The 24,985-nt window shown below is 41.4% G+C and overlaps 1 pseudogene; it reads left to right on the forward strand.

Annotated features, from left to right (window-relative positions):
- The first annotated feature begins 23,562 nt into the window (after positions 1–23,562).
- Positions 23,563–24,777, forward strand: LOC147440599 (uncharacterized; annotated as a pseudogene).
- The last annotated feature ends 208 nt before the right edge of the window (positions 24,778–24,985 follow it).

Raw genomic sequence — 24,985 nt, forward strand, 5'->3', positions numbered from 1 at the left:
CAATTCCTTACACAACCCTTTTTGAGTCGTTTTTGGCCCTAATGGGCATCTTCACGATTTTTACCTAGAGGACATTTTGGTCCCATACCTACAAGCGATGTACTTAAGCCCATTGAGCACATCGAAATTTGTACTTACAAATGTACTTCATAATTCATTGATTATACCTTAAATTGATACTGTCTATCTGTTTATGTGTTTCGAATACTCAGAGAGAGAGAGAGAGAGAGAGAGAGAGAGAGAGAGAGAGAGAGAGAGAGAGAGAGAGAGAGAGAGAGAGAGAGAGAGAGAGAGAGAGAGAGAGAGAGAGAGAGAGAGAGAGAGAGAGAGAGAGAGCGCCTTGAGCAAACACTTGATATTAAGATTAAACTAGTCAAAAATGTTACATTTCGTTGAAGCCATTCGGGGATGATTACATGGGCACAATTTGAATACGATCAGAGAGATCTCCACAAAAAAAATGCTTCTCCCTTCGTTGCATTACTCTTCGTCCGTCTAGCAAGAAAGAAAAGTTTACGGAGTCAATGTTGGCAGTCTCCTCCACTATGTCACGTCGAAGTTGCAAAAGATTGCATTGCTTCCTTATTGTAATTACTGTCATAAGATTTAGGTCTTTGTCCACCACTTCCACGTCTATGACAACATTGTTTGCCACACTTGCTGCCTCTTGATCCATAGGCACATAGCAACCTTCAACAATGTGAGAACACTTGTACCAAAAGGAGATTATTAATTTCTGTGTTGCAAGCATATACTTGAGAATGGAAGTGTTAAGAGCAACCTCGCAACATATGCCATTTGTTTCTTTCACATACCACCCTCGATCAAGAAGCTTATCACACAAGAGGGAATCAAATGATTTGCAGAGCAACATTGTTTTAGCAACATGTACTTTGCAGGTATGAAATAACTCAACAAAGAGACGAATAGGAAAAAAATTCGCAAGTTTCACCAATTTAGTGGGTACATAGTTTGGGAGAGATCTCTGAACATCCCTATAGAGCCTGCTCCTCAATGCCTCACTCATTGTTGTGTCGGCAACGAACCAATCCACGAAGTTCCATTTGGTTGGTAGTGGAACCTTCACCAACACTCCTCTCTAATTCCTTTGATTGAGTTGGTAGAAATGGTCATAAAAGAAAATACCCTCGTCTGTCAGGCTTTTGCTAGTTCTGCCAGCATATTAGAAGACTCCAATATGAGCATGAGTCACAGAGATGAGACCTATAATGCACTCCAGTGGCTTTCATTCCTCATATGACTAAGGATAAACATCTGTGAATGTAATAGAATAGAAATAAATACAAACATCTGTATAACCTAATTATATACCTGTGATAAGAGAAAAAAAAACATATTCTCATTTGAAATTAAGATAACATTTATAGAGGAGTGCTAAATAATTAACTTACAGTTGCACCGTGGATTATGCACCATGGAGACATCGCTGCCATTAGCAATCACATCAGAGTGAGTGAAACCATGTTGACAAAGACTTCTTTCACAGTCTTCTTACCGACCTCGACTTTGAAATCCAAAACTCTTGCTTTCCATGCAAAACGAAATATGTTTGTTGCTTTCGAGCTTTTTCTCCTTCTGGACTGCATAAGAACCCAAGAACCTTTGCTTATCCTTTGCTCTTGCCACCTATTATCTGTAGTGAGAGAGTTTGAGATTGAGATAGTGCTTATGGTACTACATGGTCTTCTTGACACACTAATGGTGAGGCTGGTTCGGGACAGTGTAGAGGAACCTCTAGAACTTCTTGGGCGGGTAGAAGACGAAGCCATAGGTAAAATGGAGGGAGAATGAAGTTTGAAAGCCTTTCATAAAGGTAGTGGATATCTTTTAATGAAGGGAGAGAGCTAGCTATCAATCAGTAGTCAGGTGTCATGAACTTGACGGCTACTAGCAGTGGGCCCTTCTTTGTAACACCAGGAAGTTACCTTACGAAAATGGGACAAAACTCAATATTTTAAAATGTTTTCTTTCATTTTTGTGTTGCTTTCCATGTATTTCTACGTTATCTAAGGTTGCTGCTCATTGGCTGCGCCTTGTTTTCTCTCTCTTCAATAAGGCCCTCCAAAATTTCCTAATGAGTTCTTGATGGAATTCTTATCCAAAAAGGTCGTCTCTTAGAATATATTGATTGTAGGATATGCCCAGCATGGGTGTGGCAATGGCTCACATGGAGGAGGAAACACAAGTGAGAGCTTGGCAATGTGCTATAGATGTATTAGGAGTGATGAGTCATGCCAATACAAATCAACCATGAAATTCCATGGCAGTCCTCAAGTTAATACATGTATATATTTGCAACCATTGTTGGGCACATTTTCCTGAAAATGTTGTCCACAAGACTACATCTAGAGCTTTGAATTTACAAGAAATAGGCCACTTTATTCCTGGACCTACCCATGTTGATAATATCTTGTACCCTAGATTTTGAGAGATCACTAACTACAACCAAATCAATTATGCCGAAGTTTTGGAAAAACAAACTTTGGGACTCGCCTTTCCTAGTAGTGCCCTACTTTTTGAGTAACGGTCGAGACTTTGTCTTAGCTCTGACTTAAGTAATCCATTTGCAAAAGGTCAAGCTTACACCACTCTGAGCTGAGATCTCCGTATATCTCTCTCTCATCAACATCGCATTGTATTTACTAGTCGGCCTACTAGAGGCATCAAGCTACACAAAAATATCTCAATGTTGATTGCCTTGGGCTTAGCTTTGTTGGTTTCTAAGATGTGGCTCTATCCCAGTATTCAAGAAAACTAGCAAGCCATGCTTAGATGCTTTTGATGAGCCATCAAATTATACTGCAAAGCCCTTGATGCTGACAAGTTGTTAAAGCCACAAAGGTTAGAAAATTCTCGTTCAATCAAAGATACACGCTTATTTTGATGTATACCATTATGCCTTTTTTATTGCATGAAGACTAATTTCATGACCACATGTGAACACAACCGGGACGAGAAGTGGGCATTACCTGAAGAATGCTCCGTTGCAAAATAATCCCTGCACGTAGCTGCAAATTTGCACAACACCTTGCAATAGTCGTATGAAGCGTATGTCTTCTTTGCCACTCTTTCTACTGTCACACTGGCTTCTCTCTCTCTAGTCTTCGATAGAAGATCCAGCTGGATCTCTCCCTTTAATAACTAGCACCTTTGCACGGTTGTAAGCAAGGAGCATGCTGAGGGAGCACTGTTAAGCCTCTTTGTGGGTAAAGCCGTTGGAGAAACCTTGTAATGTAGACGATGGAAAGCTACGTCACTCGAGAGCTCCTCAAAAGCGTCTACGGATCATTCTTTTTAATGAAGGAACAATCACGGCGCCGTGACTGTTCCTTTTGTAAATGTTGTTTTTAAAAGGTCATTCAACGACATTTTAGAATAAAATTTAGCCAGCTCTTGCGCGCCCAAAATACTCTCATGATTACCTTAGTTTGAAAAAATATCAGTGAGTTTGGGAATTTTCCAATACCCACTTTCAAAAGAAGGTTAAGATTTGACCACATGGTAAAATCTTAGCCAAAGTTTTGAGAGCATGGCTTGGAAGAAATTTTCAAGTACTACCTTGTGAATGGCTTTGGCCTTAAAGAACAATTCAAGATTTGTCCATATGGACAATTCTTCAAGACATTGTTGATTCCCAAATTGGCTCTAAAGTCTTAGACTCTCTAATATGGTGTTAAGAGGTGAGCGTGGGCATTCATGACTGCATCATGCAAAAGTTGGAAGCGCCTCTGCATTCGTAGCTTCTAAGTGGCGCCTCATCTGCAAGAACCGCTTGAAGTGGTCTTGAAAGTGCACTGCCAGTGAGTGATAAGTCTCTCTCTCTCTCACTCACTCACTCACTCACTCTCTCTCTCTCTCACACACACACACACACACACACACACACACACACACACACACACACACACATGTTCCGCTTGAATTTGCACAACTAAGTGGTAAGTCTCTCTCTCTCTCTCTCTCTACATGTACAATCAATCCGATAATTCTCTCCATAAAAAGCTTGTTAAGTATCCTTCAAAGAGGATACCTTGGCTTTGCATGGTCATGAGCTGGCAGAAATTAGTGTAATGTAATTATTTTTTTATTTTCTTGCACCTCCTAGGTGGCATGTGCGGGCTATTATAGTCCTTGTTCTCTCTCTCTCTCTCTCTCTCTCTCTCTCTCTCTCTCTCTCTCTCTCTCTCTCTCTCAAATGGCAATGCACATAATACAACCATCACCATTTAGGAAAGATTATATACATTTCTCTTATTTCTTTTGTATATATGAGTGTGTCATAATAATCAATATCTAATTCTCCTAAATGATTTTCTCATATTAAACTGATCATTTAATGTGGGGAAGGCCAGGGGAGAAAAAGCTAGAATATTGGTTAAGCTAGCAGACCGGCCACAGTAGGGATCCAAAGGGGGGGCCATCTGCAAAAGAGCCATGTGCAACAATGGGCTAAAAAGACCCTAAGGTTCAGCCCATTAAGACTTCCAAAATGCTAAGGTTCCAAAATTCAAAGGTTGTGTCCAAAAGGTCAACCCTAGGGAAAATTGGATGCTTTGTGTGTGCCCTAAAAGTCTTTGCACATCCCTACATGGGAGGGGGCGAGCCCTAAAGGTAGGGGATGAGAGAGAAAGCCACACACACACACACAGGCTCCCTTTACACAAAGGGAATGAGGGACACATGTCAGCTCCCTAGGCTAGATGCCCACAAGGTGTGCCCAATTTCTATTGGATGACCCTTGAAGTGGACCAATGAGAATTAAGCTAGATTAAATCTAGTTTAATTAATTTAAAAACATTTAATAAAAGAAACCAATGAGAATTAAGTCTCCTAGAAGACTATTGGGCAGTCTCCCAAGGGGTCCAATGAGCATTCAGGAGCCCCATGGCTTTCCTGATTCCTATCGGCCAGGAGGCAAAGGGGTCCAATGAGAGTTTAGTTTAATTATTTAATTACCTAAAGCTCTCACAAAAGGGGAAAGGGGGACACATGTCAGAAGTCTATCACTTATGCTGCTTAATTGTAATTGGCTTGACTTGGGGAGGGCCAATGAGGCTTCAGCAAGAGCAATTAGCAAGAGAGCTCGCCCAAGAGAGAGAGGGGGTGGGGCTGATTTTTGGCAAGGAATTATCACACACACACACTCACACAAGCTCATGTGTGAAGAAAGAGAAGACTATCTCTTCCCAAGCTTTAATGGAGAACTCATCACCTACTCCAAGCTTGTGAGATAGAAGCCTACATCAACACTCTCTTGGCATGTGGATGCAAATCCAACCAAGAGCCAAGCTTCAATGCATGCTCATCTCCTCTACCAAGCTAATTACTAAGCTAAGCTATGCTACATATGAGTGATTATGTGAGGAGATGTACATCTTTCTCGTAAGATACTCCTTCTTCCTCTCAATCTACTCTCATACCTTGCTAGCTCTCACCATCTTCGAAGGTGTGTGAGGTCTTGGGTCTGAGAACGGGGATAATTCAAGTTGTGTTTGTTAAGTGTTTTGCTTAGTGCATGAAGTTTCCATATTCATTGCACTAGCTAATCTTGAAGGAACACAAAGAATTGTATTCTACAATGTCTCTCTTGATGGGAGAAACCATAATACAAAGCCTTTTGGAGGGGGGACCGGCTCCATGAAAATATGGTCCTCAACTGTTGTCAATAGCTTAATTTCTCTCTCTTTTAAAAGTATTGTCGATGCTATCTAACTAGGTGTTATGCTTTTTGTTGCTCTCTCCACCCAAGCACTCTTGTAATTCTCATTAGGAATCTATTCTAATGAAATGCCCACTATGTTCATGCTAATTTCCGTTACACATAAGTTATTAGGCCATTAAATGTTACATTGGTATCAGAGCTCAAGGTTTCTCTTTTCTTGCTCAAGAAGGGAGGTCCTCAAGCTAGCTACAAATGGTTGGTATTATTAATTGCCTGTGAGTAAGTAGATGCCAAAGACAAAGTACTCACCGAATGGCGAAGCTTAAAGCTCTCTCCCAGTGAATCTATCCACAGATATGTAGACAGGTTTTGGGACCTACAACTCAAAGCCACTGTCTTCAAAAAGTTGGATTTTGGAGAGCAAAAGCAACAATTTTGTGCGAGCTTAACCGAAGAAATGGCGGAGTATGTCAACTCCCAAAGACCTCATACCATATCGGCGGTAATACACCACACTATGGTCGCCTCTCGAATCAATTTCCAAACGGGGGCAAAAAGAAATAATAAGCCCCCGGAAAACAAGGGTTCCAATGAGCCTAAGGGGAAGGACAATGTCCAAAAGTCTCCTAAGGGCAACTCCAACAAAGCTAAAGAGAAGGGAGTTTACAAAGGTAAGAATAAACTCTCTCCTGAAGAGCTTGAGTGTTATCGTAAGGATAACCGGTGTTTCAAGTGCGGCGAACAAGGGCATGCGTACCGCGCTTGTCCCCAAAAGAACAACCGCCAAGATCCTCCTAGAGCTTCCTTGGTTGAAATCCAAGAGGAGGAGATTCACCAAACTCACCACAAAGGATCTCCTCTATGACATGCTTGGGGAAAGGTAAGAGAACATGATGCTTTTATTCTCTTTGACCCTGGTTCTACTCACAATTTTATATCTATAGAGTTGGCCACCAAGCTAGGAATACAATCCTACGAGATGGGAGATGTCCTACCCGCAGACAGTGCCTTCAAGGGGCAAGAAGCTTCAGTCACTCCCTTAATCGGGAAATTGAGGCTTCATGTCCAAGGCTATGTGGACAAAGAGGACTTCTTTATCTCTCCTCTCAAGAATGAGGATGTAATCCTAGGGGCACCATGGTTTGACCGCATGGCTGCCGATGTTAAATTTCCTGAAAGGAGAATCTCCTTTAAGTTCAGGGAAAAAGACATGTATATAGATGCTAAGGAAATGGGTAACACCATCCCCATTGTACATACACCAGCTTTCAACAAGTCAATAAAGAGCTCTATTTCCGCGTACATGATTTTTGTTAAAGACTCTCAAAATGAACCTAATGCTTTAGCAAAAGAAAATAAAAGCAACCAAAAGGAATTAGAGTTATCCAATTTTCTCAAGGGGTTTCAAGATGTTTTTATTGATGACATCCCTTGTGAGCTACCTCCTAAACGAGGTAATGATGACCATGCAATTGAACTTCTTCTAGGAAGTTCACCGCCTAATAAACCTCCTTATAGAGTTTCTCAAGCTCAACAAGAGGAGATTATGCGGCAAGTGCATGAGTTAGTTGAGAAGGGTATGGTTAGGCCAAGCTCATCTCCATTTTGCTCACCTATGCTATTAGTGCAAAAAAAAGACGGCACATATCGTATGTGTGTCGACTATAGAGCACTAAATAGGATCACTATAAAGAATAGGTTTCCCGTTCCACGGGTAGAAGACCTATTTGATAAGCTACAAGGATCGACCTACTTCAGTAGGGTTGACCTAAAAAGTGGCTATCATCAAATAAGGATAGTTGATCAAGACATTGTAAAGACCGCATTTCGTACTACATTTGGTCGTTACGAATACATTGTCATGCCTTTTGGCTTGACCAATGCACCAGCCACATTCAACCGCTTGATGGAGAAGCTGTTCAGGCCTCATCGAACCTTCACTGGATTGTTCTTTGATGATATTATCATCTACTCTAATTCATTGGAGGAACACAAGCAACACCTCCAGGTAATATTTCAAGTTTTAAGAGAGAATAAACTTTATGTTAATCGAAAGAAAAGTGAATTTTTCTTGCAAGAGATTCAGTATTTAGGTCACATTATCTCTCAAGATGGCATCCAAATGGATCCATCCAAGTTTTAGGTAATAAAAGGATGGCCTAAACCAAGGAATCTTCATGAACTAAGAAGATTTATAGGTATGTGTGCATACTATAGACGCTTCATAGAAAAGTTCTCACAAATTGCGGGACCATTACATGACCTAACAAAGAAAAGCGTTAGGTATACATGGTCTGCTAAGGAGAACAATGCTTTCGAAAAGCTTAAAGAAAAGCTTATCTCTAAACCTGTGATTACACTACTGGATCTCTCAAAACCATTTGAGGTCCAATGTGATGCTTGTGGTGATTGCCTTGGAGCTGTTTTGCTCCAAGAAGGGCACGCCATAGGCTATGAGAGCCGAAGGCTCGACCCTGTTGAGCAAGCTCTAGGCATATACGAAAAGGAACTCCTTGCAGTTCTACATGCCTTAGACTCATGGAAGCACTATTTATTGGGGACTCCTTTCATTCTACGAACGGATCACCAAAGTCTTAAGTAATTCATGACGCAGACCAAGCTCTTCGACAAACAAATGAGGTGGGAAAATTTCCTTTCGCAATTTCATTTTCATATTGCTCACATTGCTGGCAAGCATAATCAAGTAGCTGATGCACTCTCAAGACGGCCGAGAGTGAATGCAGTTTCCATAGCAACTCACAATGATCTATCTTCAATGATAGATGAGTATGCTATTGATCCCGATTTTAGAGATGTGATTTCAGCCCTTGCATTAGGGAAGAAAGAAGAACCATTTACTTTACAAGATGGTTATCTTCTCTATGGAAATAGACTATGCGTTACTAACTCAGTACGTGAGAAAGTAATGTATGAATCTCATGCTCCACCTTATGCGGGGCATAGAGGGATTCAGTCTACCTTAAAGGGAATTGAAACATATTTCTATTGGCCTACCATGAAAGTGAACATACAAGAGTATGTTTCCAAATGTGTGGTATGCCAAAAGACAAAATTTGATAGAGGGAAGCAACTTGGATTGCTTCAACCCTTGCCAATCCCTAATTCACCATGGGAGAGCATATCCATGGATTTTATCTTTGGATTGCCTAAGTCTATCCATGGGAATAGGGGAATATGGATGATAGTAGACAGGTTTAGTAAACAAGCTCATTTTATACCTGTCAAAAAGACTATCAAAGCCCATCAAATGGCAACCCTCTTTATTTCACAAATTTTCAAGTACCATGGCTTGCCCATGTCCATAGTGTCGGATAGAGATCCTAGAATGACCAGTAATTTCTGGAAGGGTCTCTTTGAGAATTTAGGAACAAGGCTAAACTTCTCTTCGGCCTATCATCCACAAACTGATGGCCAAAGTGAAATAGCTAACCTAACCATTCTCGGTCTACTAAAAGCCTATGTAACGGAAGTAGATCAAAGATCCCAATGGGAAAAGTACTTACCCTTAGTGGAGTATGCTTACAGTAACACTGTTCATACTTCCACGGGAAAAGCACCTTTCGAGGTAATTGAGCGAAGATCAAAAAGTCCCTTGCTACTTAAGGTACATGGGAAGATCTTCGCTGCAGATGAGTATAGCCGAGACCTACAAGAATCTTTCCAAAAGATTAAGGATGCTATCTCTATCTCACAGCAAAGTCAAAAGGCTGCTGCTGACAAGCACAGAAGAGCCCAAGCCTTTAAAGAAAACGATTGGGTCTTGTTAAAGTTTCCCAAGGCTCGATTAAGACACACAACGGGCAAGAATCCTACGGGTCACCAAAAGTACTATGCTAAACTAGCAAAAAGGTACTATGGTCCATTTCAGATTCTTAGGCCAATCAATGAGATGGCCTATCAACTCAAGTTGCCCAATCATTGGCTCATACACAATGCTTTTCATGTGAGCCTATTAAAGCCTTACAAAGGAGAGCCACCTCAAGAACCAACTATTGAAGACCCACCGGAGATCGAGGACCAAGAAGAGGTGGTGCAGCCCGAGTCCATTCTCCCACATGAAGACAAGGTACTAAGAGGCGGTAAGACTATCCAACGATATCTTATTAAGTTTAAGAATTATCCTTTTGAAGATGCTAGATGGATGCAAGGCATACAATTAATGGATAACCTAAACCTTGTCAATGCTTACAATGCTTCCCAAGAGTAAGCAAATGTACAAAATGTTAAAAATGAACAAAATTTTTGTCTTATAAGACTCTCTTTTTCTTTATTTGTGCACAAAAATGAAGTAGTATGCATGCTTAGATCAAGTTTGCGGAGACGACGTCTCCCAAACACCAAGTAGAGCTTGCCACTCTACTATGGAAGACTGATAGGACTAATGTGCAGACATGCTTGCGGCAGCCTCAGGCTCTCAAGCGCCAAATGGACTAGTCATCCATTGTGGAATGATGTCGTAGGGTAACATAGGGATCCTCTACCCGCTAAGAAAAGGACTCATGAACATGCTTTATTTTCTCTACACGATAGTCGATGACGACTATGATTTCAAGAGAGAGGTAATGTTATAATAATCAATATCTAATTCTCCTAAATGATTTTCTCATATTAAACTGATCATTTAATGTGGGGAAGGCCAGGGGAGAAAAAGCTAGAATATTGGTTAAGCTAGCAGACTGGCCACAGTAGGGATCCAAAGGAGGGAAAATAGGGATCCAAAGGGGGGGCCATCTGCAAAAGAGACATGTGCAACAATGGGCTAAAAATACCCTAAGGTTCAGCCCATTAAGACTTCCAAAATGCTAAGGTTCCAAAATTCAAAGGTTGTGTCCAAAAGGTCAACCCTAGGGAAAATTGGATGCTTTGTGTGTGCCCTAAAAGTCTTTGCACATCCCTACATGGGAGGGGGCGAGCCCTAAAGGTAGGGGATGAGAGAGAAATCCACACACACACACACACACACAGGCTCCCTTTACACAAAGGGAATGAGGGACACATGTCAGCTCCCTAGGCCAGATGTCCACAAGGTGTGCCCAATTTCTATTGGATGACCCTTGAAGTGGACCAATGAGAATTAAGCTAGAGTAAATCTAGTTTAATTAATTTAAAAACATTTAATAAAGGAAACCAATGAGAATTAAGTCTCCTAGAAGACTATTGGGCAGTCTCCCTAGGGGTCCAATGAGCATTCAGGAGCCCCATGGCTTGCGTGATTCCTATTGGCCAGGAGACAAAGGCGTCCAATGAGAGTTTAGTTTAATTATTTAATTACCTAAAGCTCTCACAAAAGGGGAAAGGGGGACACATGTCAGAAGGCTATCACTTATGCTGCTTAATTGTAATTGGCTTGACTTGGGGAGGGCCAATGAGGCTTCAGCAAGAGCAATTAGCAAGAGGGCTCGCCCAAGAGAGAGAGGGGGCTGATTTTTCGCAAGGCATTATCACACACACACTCACACAAGCTCATGTGTGAAGAAAGAGAAGACTATCTCTTCCCAAGCTTTAATGGAGAACTCATCACCTACTCTAAGCTTGTGAGATAGAAGCCTACATCAACACTCTCTTGGCATGTGGATGCAAATCCAACCAAGAGCCAAGCTTCAATGCATGCTCATCTCCTCTACCAAGCTAATTACTAAGCTAAGCTATGCTACATATGAGTGATTATGTGAGGAGATGTACATCTTTCTCGTAAGATACTCCTTCTTCCTCTCAATCTACTCTCATACCCTGTTAGCTCTCACCATCTTCGAAGGTGTGTGAGGTCTTGGGTCTGAGAACGGGGATAATTCAAGTTGTGTTTGTTAAGTGTTTTGCTTAGTGCATGAAGTTTCCATCTTCATTGCACTAGCTAGTCTTGAAGGAACAAAAAGAATTGTATTCTATAATGTCTCTCTTGATGGGAGAAACCATAATACAAAGCCTTTTGGAGGGGGGACCGGCTCCATGAAAATCCGGTCCTCAACTGTTGTCAATAGCTTAATTTCTCTCTCTTTTGAAAGTATTGTCGATGCTATCTAACTAGGTGTTATGCTTTTTGTTGCTCTCTCCACCCACGCACTCTTGTAATTCTCATTAGGAATCTATTCTAATGAAATGCCCACTATGTTCATGCTAATTTCCGCTACACATAAGTTATTAGGCCATTAAATGTTACAGAGTGTTACAAAAGACAAAACTTATGCATATTTTTTAGCTTCATATTTAGAATTTTTCGTTAATGCTTATTGGGGTGAAACAACATGAGAAATGTTTATAGTTTGCTATAGTTATTTATTAATTACATTGGTCTCTCTTTGTGTTGCTCCGCAAATACAAATGGCATACATAGGGGATTTTGGAATTTAGAATCATCACTAGGTATAATGAGCGGGGCAATGGTATTGTATTGTTTTTTTAACGAGTGTTATTTGATCCATTGTTATATGGTTCTTACCATTGGCTTTTAATTCATTTGTTTTTTGAATAGGTTATCTGTATTTAAGTCAACATGGAAGATGAGCCATTGGCGAGCATTTAAAAATGGGATGCTCATTAAGTCTCATGTTTCATTAAAGGATTTTTGGGTCAAGATCGGTACACATGCAACATACGCAGAAATAATGTGAATGGAAGAAGTCTTTTGTACATGTCTGTTGCTTCATGGGAAGCTCTAGGATTTGACATAAGTGGAAACAGGTTTGTGTTGCATAGCTGGGCTCAAAGTAAAGTTGCAGAGAGAGATCAGGCTTCATTGCTTAGAGAGAAGCAAGTTCTAAATGAGCAAAAGCCACTCACCACATTTCAATCATCCTCAATGTCACATGAGGAGGAGAAAGAAGAAAATCATTGTTCAAGTGACACCAACCTTCAGTCTATGCTGGGATCCAAGACTCCAATCTTTCCAATGATCGCAAAAGAGAAAACCTTTCTTGGCGATAATTTCTCTTTCATAGGTGAGTTGAGCAAGGACTTGGTTTATTTTCACCTAAAAAGTTCATGTATGCAGACTTGGCTAAGGACAAGAAACTGAGAGAGGCAGTTGATAAGTTCATCCATCAAAAAAGAAAGACATTGTCTCCTTTGCGTAACAAGAAAGAACTTAAAGATAGTGACTACATGACAGAGCGACAAATTTTTCTCAAACTAAATATAGACGATTTATGAGGCTCAAAAGAGGGCCAATCTTTCCAAATACTAGTAAAGGCTACCATATGTCAAAGAAGGAGCTCCACCGGGAGATATCTAGGGAAATCACTGAAGGTGACAAATTGGATGCATCGATTTGGATAGCGAAGATGCAAGCCAAGGAAATGATAGCAAAGCCTTGCATGATGTTTGCTATGTTCCAGCAAGTGTACTACAAGAGAAGGTGACTATCATGGGATGCTTGTCAGAAGAGAAACCCTCTAGTGAAGACAAGGCCGGCCACGTATTTGGGTACAACCCAATTTATGCAGTTAAATGTCGAGCGCTAGTGCCATGGAATGCCCTTGATTTTGTGGATGATGTCAAATATTTTACAGGCATTTGCTAGTGCCTATGTCCTCAAAATATATCACCGACTGAACCTAATCCATATTGCGGCCACTGAGGAAGTGCCTACTACTGTCTTTTTGCCAGAGTTTTTCTAAAGTGTAGCTGCATATGAAAGGAAAGCTTATTGATATATGAGCTAGTGCACTCGAGACAGAGAGAACCCATGCATAAGCACAAAAGGATGCAGAATCACATCAATCAAGTAGTGCAGACTATATAATGCACAAAGTAAGAAGCATACGAAGACAATGCACGAGATCATTTACGTGGTTCGGCAGCAGGGTGCTGCCTACATCCACGGGAAAAAGGCCATTTCATTGATGTTGAAGCATAGTCAGGCCAGTGAATTACATGATGCCTGTTCTCAATAATTTGTCACCATGATGATCGGTTGCAGCATTCGCTCTTGAGTGTTAAGGCAGTAGTAGTGATTGCCTAGACAGCCGCCGCTACCAGTTTGATGGGATGATATGCTGCCGCTGCACTGGCCTCATGATGATGATGATGCAACCGATGCAACCACTCAGCAAGTACTCGTCTGTAACTTCTTCTCAATATTCCAGCTCTGGTGCTTACCTTCGACTTGATGTGATGCTCTGAAGCAGTTTGTTGATGAGGATGTTGATCTATGCTTGCAGCATGAGTTGCAGTGGTCACATTTTCCTGCATCAGCTGGCTCTTCAATACATTTGACTCAGCCTGAAATTTGGGAGCCCCCGACGTATTCTGCACAATCCAAGGATGCACCAAGACATCGCTCAATGTAATCCTATGCTCCGGGTCTGTGGTGAGCATCCCTAGCAGCAAGCCATGTGCTTGGTGGTCGCGCGCGCGCAATGAGATATGTGGCCTGCCATCGGGCGGCAGCAGCATCCCCGTAAGCAACACATGTAGCAAAATACCCAAACTCCATATGTCTGCACGCTTGTCATAGAACCGGCCATGTTCAACCTCGGGAGCCATGTACATGGGTGTCCCGACATAGTCAAATAGCTTGGTTTGCTCGTGCAAGAGCACCGCGGCCGTACCAAAGTCGGCAAGCATAATATCATGCTCCAGTAACCTGTTATTTTCTTGGGCAGCTGATGAGGGACGACGAGCGGCTGTTGCCTTCACTTTACTAACCCCTGCAGTTATATATTCGGTCTGTTGCCTCGACATGAGCAGGACATTTTCCAGTTTCACATCTCTATGTACGATGCCGCGAGAATGGCAAAAGGCAAGCGCCTTGGCAAGGCTTGTGACGATGGTAGCAGCCTCGCAGTCGCGGAGTAATGGCTTGGAGTTCTGTGCCTCCAAATTGGGGCGGGAATAAATACCCTTGATGCCTGATCGGCCATGGATGGACTTGAGCATGTGAAGGAGGCTGCCCTCTGGGCAAAAAGGCGTAAGCATATGCCAGAACCCTTCGTGGTTGGCAAAACTGGAGTGTACGGGAAGGAGATTGTCACCGTGTGCAAGCCCTAAATGCTCTAAAATGTCTATTTCATTTCTGACATCTCTGTTCTCGTATACCAGCGCTTGATCCTTTCGCTTAGAGCGTTCCGCATGGGCCCGACATGTTTTGCAGGCCAGAAGAGATCCCGTGGCTCTGTCCTTGCACAGAACTACCACACCCTGAGCTCCCTCTCCCAACACCTGCAGAAGCTCGTACCTGCTGGAAAATTCCGGGCAACAGGGCTTCATGGCGATGGCGAGCTGGGCTATCCCTCTCTGCTTTGCTTCGAAACCGCAAATGCACTCCTCGGCCTATTTATCAGCACGTCTGCTGGAGCCTGGAAATTTTTGCTGGATGGCGCGGACGATAATCAATACATACTTTCTCCTCGTCTAGAATGATTGGACCATCAAAGGCAAGGTAGTAAATGTCGTGCGAACAAAACTTTGGTGGGGGGAAGCTTGTTGATAGCTTGTTGATCAGATTACCGCCAACCAGGAAATAGTCATGGTCCGTGACACCTGCACATGTACCTCGTAAACCTTGAACATCTCAAGTTCATGTGGTTGATGCCTTTTAGAAGAGCTAGAGTTTTTATCATCTAGGTCCTTATTGCTTCGATCTCTTCGTCTTTCATACCTTCTCTCATGTCGATCATGTCTACCGCGATCTCCATCATCATGTCATTTATGTCTAATTCAAACATCGTCTCTTCTATGATTTCAGCCATTTTGTCGACTATCGGGTTCACTTCGGTTATTATGTCTACCATCACCACTTGTCCCTCTTCTATCTTGTCGACGGTTTGGAGCAGCTGATGCACAAGGGTAGTCTTTCATAGCATCATATGTAGGGCGGACAAGGTATTTGCTTTAAGCATTTATAGAAACGCATGTGCACATCCAAGATCTCGAGCCCAAGATATAGACCCTCAACATTGAAACATGCTTGTGGAAGTGGAACTTGACCATGTTGTGGGGATTATGATTAGTAACGTTCATGGTTGGCATAACCTAATCCTATTAGATGAGACAACACTTAGACACAAACTTATTGTAAAGTGTAAATATGCTAGATTGCTTGATGATCAATTGAGTACATTGAGTGTGCTTATATAGCACTTGGAGATGGGAATGCTGATGTAGGCAATGATGTGTGTCACTTGACTAGCATTCATTCGCGTTCAATGTGGGTTGACTAGGTGGCTTGGCACTTCACATTGGTGAGAGGTCATGGTCATGTGGTGGCATATATGTCTCATATATCATAGGACCAAATAGATGGAGTAGGTTCCTATAGGTGAATCTAGATTTACCCTAACAAACGCCCCCTCAAACCTAGATTCATGTTAGGTATGCTTGATACATCATGGCTAGTTCTCAATGGATTCATTAGCTCATGGATCACAAGAGCATCCTTTTAATGAATTACATGAGTTCACATTTGGATACATAAAGACATGGTTCTACAAAGATTCGTCATTCTTGAATCACATTTGGATTCATTCATGCAAGGTTTGAGGGTAGTTTTTTGTGCATAGGGCTCATGGTTCATTCTTCATGCGTCGGTCCTTCACGTTGCTCTTTATGCGATAATCATTGTTTATGTGTTGGAGTGTACTGTATTCCTGATGTCTGTTCATCTTGAGAAAGGTCTTACCACTTAAGTGGCAATGTCTAATTCTCGTGCTCGTAAGATCATTGTGTTGTCTCTAGAGAGGAGTTCACAATTGTGTGCAGAAATCATTTTGTGCGTGCAAAAGATTCGATGCTTGTGTAAGTGCCTTGGGTGGTCTTAACAATGGAGAGACTCTCTCTCTTGGAAGTGTCTGAACCCGAATATAAGGATGAAAAATACAAATGTAGAAAAAGCTTCAAGCATGTGCATGTAGAGCTCAAAGTAGGCCGTGCCGTGAGAAGTGTTGCAGGCAAGTAAAAAATAAGGCTATGGGGCCGCTTGATCACAATGTGTTGAAGAGAGCTTGCAAATTACCAAGGCACATCTTGTCATGTGTGTGAAAAAGGATAGCGGGGTGTTGGGTTGTCACTTCCAACATTCACTTGTAGGCAAAGCTATGGTTTAGTGTTTACATGTGCTCTAGCCTATACAATGACAAGTTATAGGCAAAGATGGGCTAGCTCAGTAGCAAGTGATGAGCATGAGCAAAACCAACATCTGATGACGAGGTGAGAACACGGCTAAATACCTTTTGCTAGAACTGGTAGCAAGCAAAAGTATGACGACGAGCAAGTGAGGAGCAGCTACAACAAGCTTCCCTTGTGTTTATTGTGGCTCCTTCTTGTGCGTTGATGGAGTGATGTCAACAAACTAATGAGCACCAATGGGCTAGAACCTATAAAAGAGCACCGATGGTTTGTGAGGAGTTGATGGCAGTGGTCGAGAACCAACATGTGGAGAAGGGCTATTGAATGCACGCCGTGAAGCTTAGGCAGTTTGATAGTTTGGTGGCCAAGTTTATTGAGTATTATATGGACAACGCCAAGAAGTAGACCATTGTTAGCAAGTGCATAAATGAAATAATAATGGTGGATCGAATCTAGGTAGAAACAAGACTACCTACGTGCATGCTTTGATACCACATGTGGGGATTAGGGTTAGCTCATGGTGGATTAAGATTCATGATGTTCAAGGCTGGCATAACCTAATCATACTAGATGAGACAACACTTAGACGCAAACTTACTGCAAAGTGTAAATATGCTAGATTGCTTGATGATCAATTGAGTACATTGAGTGTGCTTATACAACACTTGGAGATGGGAATGTTGATGTGGGCAATGATATGTGTCACTTGACTAGCATTCACTAGCATTCAATCTGGGCCAACTAGATGGCTTGGCTCTTCACATGGGTGAGAGTTCATGGTCATGTGGTGGCATATATGCCTCATATATCACATACCAAATAGATAGAGTATTTGTTTAACCAAATAGATTGGATGCACCTTGGATCGAGCAAAGTAGAAAACCATTGATGAAGTATTCAGGAGGCGTTTTGAGCCTATCAACGCAAGCGCTATTCTTGAAGAAGAAGCATAAAAGAACATTATTGTTGTTTTTCCAAATTCTTGTGAACCTCTTCGCCATGCGATTCGAGTTGTCGATAGTGGCTTCAATCATACCAAGTGGCTGCTTGTGGGCTCAACGAGACAAAAAACGACCTTTTGCTCACTAAGTAAATATATAGACTTTTCCCAATATTTGCAACACTTCTCACTTGTCTAAGAATTCCCGTGCACTATTCACTAGTTGCCTATACAAGATTTCTTTCAAAAGTTTTGAGTACAAGTCTCTAGAACCATTGCCTATGTTTAGGTGTGTAGCGTGTGTGAGGGTGCAGGCTTTAAAGCAATAGTGGGACTGCTTCCTTGCACTTACAGTGCATGTGGGCACAAACTGTTGCATCCCCTACAAGTACGCCATGGAACACAACTCTAATTTGAAAAGTGAAAGTATGTCACAAAACATGTCACCATAACTCTCAAAAAATTGTAGAAGGCCAAAATTTTCACACATGCCTTGCCTAGAAAGACAAGAGAAAAACAATGAGTGCCCTATATGTGTTTGAGTGGCTAGTGAGGTCTAGGTTGGCTCTATGCGATTTTCTGATCGGGAGTCAACTCATGGAAGTGATAGCTATTGCCCCCCCCCCCCCCCAACCCCACTAATATGCCAATAAAACTTGTTGTGGTCTCCCTTGTAAATTGCTTTCAATGCATCATCAACAATTACGCATTACATGGGAGGCTTTTGATCCCTACTTTTCCATTTCATGTATTGCACTCTAAAAGGTGATCCTTTCAAGCTTCCCACTTTCCCAATTTTAACAAGGATCAAGTTGCAAGTGTCAAAGGGGATGATGTGGCAGCAAAGAGACCAAGGAGAGAGAGAGAGAGAGAGAGAGAGAGAGAGAGAGAGAGAGAGAGAGAGAGAGAGTCTCTTGAAATACTGTGAATCAACATTATAAGGGGGCCAAGAGGGAGAATCGTTGACCGCCTTGGCGACTTGGAAGGAGGGTTTTTGGAGCCTTTTTTGCAAATTTTTTTGGAGAGCTTTGGAGACAATCTTGGTATTTGTGCGATGCCCCTTTTGGGAGTGTGAAGTTGCAAGGCTTACCCCCCCTTGCAGAGTTTGTGGATCATTTTGGGAGTTGTTGCGTTCACCCCTTGGAGTGCGAGAAGGAACCCCTAATTTTTGGATCCTGCAACTTCAGTATGTCCATCCCTTGCTTGAGTACCAATGACAAACTGAACGATCATAACTACACCCATTGGAACTTGATTATGCGACTCTGGCTTACACAAAAAGGTGCGACATAGTCAATGGAAATCATCAAATCTGGCTATCGAAGCCTAGTGTCCATCAAGTCATCAAATCTGGCTACCGAAGCCTAGTGTCCATCAAGTCATCAATCAAAAGGAGAAAATGCAAAAGACGGTCACACACGAATCAAAGACAAGGTGGGTTCCAAAATTGCTAGTGGAAACTCAATCACAAAGAACACACACCTCTCGACAACCACTTCTCATGGGAAATAACAAAAAGGCTACATCAGTCCCTACAAGAGTTGAAGGACTTGTTTCACAAAGTAGTGTGAACATACGACAAGCAAGTCAAGAGGAGCCAAAGTATGCCAACCTACTCAACAAAATGGTGGCATCCAATGACCAACACAATGGAAGAGGCCTAAATTTTCAGAATTTATGGAATTGGGTTTCTAGCCTCGAGCAGGTAAGTCCAAGTCGTCATTAAAAATACATGGCATAAAAATCAAAGTCGGGTAGCTAAGCCACTAAATGAGCGAGGTGGCATTAGTCCCAAACCTTCATGTTATATTCTATGTGGTCTTTAAGCGTCTTAGTTATTCAAGGTACTGCTCAGCTGGAAGAGTTGAGCATGAACAATAAGGAAATGGCTACCCAAATCAATCATCAATGACTTGGAGATGAAGTTGTAAATCACAACATGCTTATCGCGAGCAACAAAGCTCCATAAAAAAATGAAAACTCAAATTGTAGTGAACCTTGAAAGCAAATCCACCATAAAGTACATGCCACAAAGAGGATCAGTTCTACAAGCTTTTAGTGTAGAGTGTACCTATAATCCTGTCGTCCATGATGCATGCATGTCAATTGCTACAAATTCACATGTGTGGTATTTTGGCAGTGGTGCTACAAATCACATTACCTCACATCGTGATTTGTTCACCTCTCTTGAGTCTGTCCTCACGGGAATTCAGTCTGCCAACAATGCCTCTTATCCGGTTTAGGGAGTTGAAAAGATTGTGCTTACTACTGCAAATGGTAGTTCTTTCACACTTGTTGATGCACTTTATGCACTTGCTAGACTTTGGTTTGTAGTAAAATTTATGGATGACAGATGTATAATACATAATCTTAGTTTCGGTGATGAAATTGTTGCATGGCATTTTATATCGTGGGATGTATAAGCTCACTTTGTATGACAAGTGTGGACAAAATTTTGCAAATGCAGTTGTGGATTCAAAGGCTATCTCACATAAAAAACTTTGGCATGTACGTTATGGTCATTTGAATTTTTCCAGTTTCTTGCGTTTGCAAAAATCTGATATGGTTGCTTCTTTATTGCCTCTTGAAGCACCTATCAAACATGTTTGTGAAGGCTATATTTTGGGTAAGATGCAGTGTTTGAAGTTTCCAAAGGATGGTTCAATTAGGGCCACATGTAGGTTGCAGGTTGTGCATAGTGATGCTTGTGGACCCATGCAAATTGCATCCTTGGGAAATTACCTTTACTTTGTGACTTTCACTGATGATTATTTAAGGCATGCATGGGTGTTTCCACTTAAAGATAAGTCCAAAGTATTTATATGCTGTAAACAATTCTCAGCTATGGCTGAAAATGTCTCGAAATATACTATGGGCACCCTTTGTTTCGATCAAGGGGGGGAGTATATGTCTCATGAATTTAATGCATTTTTGTCTAGTCGTGGGATAAAACACTAATGTACAGTGCCTTATACACCTTAGCAAAATGGTGTTACTGAGAGGAAAAACAGGTCACTTACAAAAATGGCACAATGTATGGTCAAAATGCAAGCTTTACTACATTCCTTTTGGCTTGAGGCCATCCTGTGTGCCCCTTATGTACTTACTAGACAAGTATCCTATAAAAGCTTTGCAGTTGATTAGTCCTTATGAAGCATGGCATGATAGAAAGCCTTCTATTGAGCACATGCGTGTTTTTGGTTGTTTGGCATATGCTTTGGTGCCACAAACACAACGCAAAAAATTGAATGATAAGGTTGTCAATTGTATTTTTGTTGGTTATAGTGCTGTAAGCAAATATTATAGGTTGTCTCATTCACAAACATAGCGTATTCTAGTTTCATGGGATGTTGTGTTTGTGGAAGATTCTGTTCAGCCCTTGCTCTCATGAACTAGAGATAGTAATGTCAGCTCACAAGACATTTATGACACTTTGTTGCCTCTTTTCCGTGGTGGAAGTTCCAATGTAAATTCCAATGAGGCAAATGTACATCCAATGGGTGTTTCTGAAAATGTTATAGATCAACCTATTACTGATGCAGATGTACATGATGTACTTGATGAGGAAAGGGCTGAAAATGATCCGGCTGGAGGTATGCCAAAATGATTGGTGCATACATTGCGTGACAGTAAATTGGATGCACTTTTGTCTAGTCGTACTTGTTCAAGTTCTTGCCATGCATCTTATGCATCAAATTGTTATGATTTGGCTGTGTCTAACTTAATGATGTTGAGGAACCTCTATCTTTTGATGAAGCATAGAATTCAAAAAATTAGATGGCTGCCATGCAATCATAATTTGATCCACTTATAGAAAATGACACATGGACTTTATGTGATTTGCCTCATGGAAAAAAGGCCATTGGTACAAAGTGGGTCTACAAGTTGAAATGCAAGGCAGATGGTGAGATTGATCGCTATAAGGATTGACTTGTTGCAAAGGGTTATGCATAGCAAAAAGGAATAGATTATGAAGATACTTTTTATCCCACTCGTTGTATGACTATTGTGCGTATTCTATGTGCATTGGCAACTCATTCTGGTTGGGATGTACATCAATCAGACATTGTTATTGCTTTCTTAAATGGTGACATATTTGAGGAAGTTTATGTAACACAGCCTGGCGATTTTGTCAAGAGAGGACAAGAGGATAAGGTGTGCAAATGTAACAAAGCTTTGTATGGGTTGAAGCAATATCCTCGTGCTTGGTATGAGAAGGTTGACACTCATTTGGTCAAACAAGGCTTTTATAGCAGTCCAATATAAAGCACATTGTATGTAAGGAGTGAGGGTGATGTACTTCTCATTGTGGTTCTTTCTCTAGATGATTTGCTGATCACTGAACCAAATGAGAGACATTTGCTGAATTTAAGGTTGATTTGAATGCTACTTTCCAGATGAAAGATTTGGGGTTGTTGCATCATTACTTTGGTATACAGTTTAAGCAATGTGATGGTGGTATTGCCTTGTGTCAGAAAAGTTACATAGAGACATTGCTATGTAATTTTGGACTTGAGGATTGCAAACCTATTGCCATTCCCATGGAAACAGGTTTGAAATTGAGTCTTCATGATGTTGGTGATCCTGCAGATGTTACTCTTTACCAAACTGATGTTGGATGCCTAATTTATGTATGCAACACAAGGTCGGATATTTAGTTTGCAGTCTCACAGGTCAGTAGATTTATGCATAGCCCAGGGTCTAAGCATTGGCAAACTGTCAAGAGGATTTTCCACTACCTTAGTGGAACTTTACATCTTGGCTAGTTTTATCCTAAGGGGGGATCATTGCCACCAGACTTACATGATTTTTTGGTTTGGCTGGTTATTTTGACACGCGAGTGTCCACAAGTGTTTTTGTTTCATGCTTGGAAGTTCATGTATACCATGGTTGAGCAAGAAGAAACCTACTGTGGCCACTTCTAGTTATGAGACTGAGTACATGGTAGTCTTCACAGGTACAATTGGCCTTATGAATGATTTTGGTGTTGGACAGGACACTGTCAACACTATCTACACGGACAGTCAAAGCCATTGGCAGTTGCGAGGAACCCAATTTTTCATGATTTCATAAAGCACATTGAGGTGCATTACCACTATGTCAGGGAGAGGCTCTCAGCAAGAGAGTTGAGCTTGTCTTATGTGCCAACACAGGACAACCTTGCAGATCTTTTCACAAAGGCATTGTCTTGTGAGAAGTTCAAACCTTTCTGCAAAGCTTTGAGCTTACTCCCCTTTGTGGAGTGATCATGTCCTCAGGGCATGACATTTCCCTTTACTCATGTACCAGCTCTCGTTCACCGCATCACTCTAGGGAGGATTTGTTACTATATACATGTGGTAGTGATGTGTGTGAACACACTTAGGACCGCCAAGGCACTTTGTCCCTCTCTAGGAGGGTTTTCCCCCGCGCATTGTATATACGCCCATCATTCTAGGGCTATCTATCTTTCCATTGCACACTAAGTACTACACTCTCCGTTGTGTGCCTTGAGCTTCCTTCGTCTTCTCCAAGTTGTGTGTGTTTTCCTGCAACCCTCATTAGGAAATTTTGGAGGTCATTTGGAGGGCCTTATTGAAGAGAGAGAAAAGAAGGCGCAGCCAATGAGCAGCAAGCTTACGTAACATAGAAATACATGGAAAGCAACACAAAAATGAAAGAAAACATTTTAAAATATTGAGTTTTGTCCCAGTTTTGTAAGGTAACTTCCTGATGTTACCAAGTAGGGCCCACTGCTAGTAGCCGTCAAGTTCATGACACCTGACTACTGATTGATAGCTAGCTCTCTCCCTTCATTAAAAGATATCAACTACCTTTATGAAAGGCTTTCAAACCTCATTCTACCTCCATTTTACCTATGGATTTGTCTTCTACCCGCCCAAGAAGTTCTAGAGGTTGCTCTACACTATCCCCAACCAGCCTCACCATTAGTGTGCCAAGAAGACCATGTAGTACCATAAGCACTATCTCAATCTCAAACTCTCTCACTACAGAGAATAGGTGGCAAGAGAAGAGGATAAGCAAAGGTTCTTGGGTTCTTATGCAGCCAAGAAGGAGAAAAAGCTCGAAAGCAACAAACATATTTTGTTTTGCATGGAAATCAAGAGTTCTGGATTTCAAAGCCGAGGTCGTTAAGAAGACTGTGAAAGAAGTCTTTGTTCAACATGTTTTCACTCACTCTGATGTGATTGCTAATGGCGGCGATGTATCCATGGTGCATAATCCACGGTGCAACTGTAAGTTACTTATTTAGCACTCGTCTATAAATGTTATCTTAATTTCAAATGAGAATATGTTTTTTTCTTCTCTTATCACAGCTATATAATTAGGTTATACAGATGTTTGTATTTATTTCTACTCTATTACATTCACAGATGTTTATCCTTAGTCATATGAGGAATGGGAGCCACTAGAGTGCATTATAGGTCTCATCTCTGTGACCCATGCTCATATTGGAGTCTTGCAATATGTTGGCAGAACTAGCAAAAGCCTGGCAGACGAGGGTATTTTCTTTTATGACCATTTCTACCAAATCAATCAAAGGAATCAGAGAGGAGTGTTGGTGAAGGTTCCACTACCAACCAACTGGAACTCCGTGGATTGGCCCGTTCCCGACACAACAATGAGCGAGGCATTGAGGAGCAGGCTCTATAGGGATGTTCAGAGGTCTCTCCAAAACTCTGTACCCACTAAATTGGTGAAACTTGCAAATTTTTTTCCTATTGGTCTCTTTGTTGAGTTATTTCATACCTTCAAAGTAAATGTTGCTAAAACAATGCTGCTCTGCAAATCATTTGATTCCCTCTTGTGTGATAAGCTTCTTGATCGAGGGTGGTATGTGAAAGAAACAGATGGCATATGTTGCAAGATTGCTCTTGACACTTTCATTGTCAAGTATATGCTTGCGACACAGACATTAATAATCTCCTTTTGGTACAAGCGTTCTCACATTGTTGAAGGTTGCTATGTGCTTATGGATCAAGAGACAGCAAGTTTGTCAAACAATGTTGTCATAGACGTGGAAGTGGTGGACAAAGACCTAAAACTTATGATAATAATTACAATAAGGTAGCAATGCAATCTTTTGCAACTTTGACATGACATAGTGGAGGAGACTGCCGACATTGACTCCGTTAACTTTTTCTTGCTGGATGGACGAAGCGTAATGCAATGAAGGGAGAAGCATTTTTTGTGTGGAGATCTCTCTGGCCGTATTCAAATTGTGCCTATGTAATCATCCCTGAATGGCTTCAACGAAATGTAACATTTTTTACTAGTTT

The sequence above is a fragment of the Adiantum capillus-veneris genome, chromosome 15 (genome assembly GCF_014529385.1).
Source record: "Adiantum capillus-veneris isolate H3 chromosome 15, ASM1452938v2, whole genome shotgun sequence".
NCBI lineage: Eukaryota > Viridiplantae > Streptophyta > Polypodiopsida > Polypodiales > Pteridaceae > Adiantum > Adiantum capillus-veneris.